The sequence below is a fragment of the Acanthisitta chloris genome, unplaced genomic scaffold, assembly GCF_000695815.1.
Source record: "Acanthisitta chloris isolate BGI_N310 unplaced genomic scaffold, ASM69581v1 scaffold28284, whole genome shotgun sequence".
Classification (NCBI taxonomy): Eukaryota; Metazoa; Chordata; class Aves; order Passeriformes; family Acanthisittidae; genus Acanthisitta; species Acanthisitta chloris.
This window is the reverse complement of record NW_008671437.1, coordinates 60730-61369: the sequence shown is the minus strand read 5'-3', so window position 1 is coordinate 61369 and position 640 is coordinate 60730.

Sequence of the window (640 nt, the reverse complement as noted above, 5' to 3'; positions counted from 1 at the left end):
AGCATCCCACCGAACCATCAGCGAGAGTGACTGAGGGACAGTTCCCTGGCATCCCCTGCCAGCGGAGATGGCACCTGGGTGGCTGTTCTGGGAGAGGAGCCACGCAGGCAGAACAAGAGCTGTGAAACGGACTGAACCTACTGAAGAATGTACTTTTAAATTATTCCAATGAACCGTTGTCTGAGCCTCTCTGCACTCCCCTCCCATTTCTTGCTTTTCTACCGGTGTGAGGATGCAGTAACTCTGCTGGAAGCAGGCAGAACCCTCGGGAGGCAAGTCCTCTGCAGACCACAGGGCTGACAACAGCTAGTGGGTGCAACCAGCATTAGTGGGGCCATGGGTTTGGGGTGAAGCTCAAGCCTGGCCCCAACCAGGGTGGAGTGGTTGCTTTTGCTGACAGTGACAGATCGTTGTTGGTCCTAGGGTTTGCAAAACACTTGTTTACACCACCTAAATTCTGGGGAGCAGTAAAACTGCATCCCTTTTTAATCCCAGCAGATTAAGGATGAGTCCCGCTTTTAAAAATGCAGTTGATCAGGATCCAGTCTTCCAGCAAGAGTCCTCGGAGAGTGACTGGCTGTGGCAGCAGGAGAGCCTGGGGTAGGGGAGGGTGTTTCCCAGGCCACCGTGCCCACCAGCC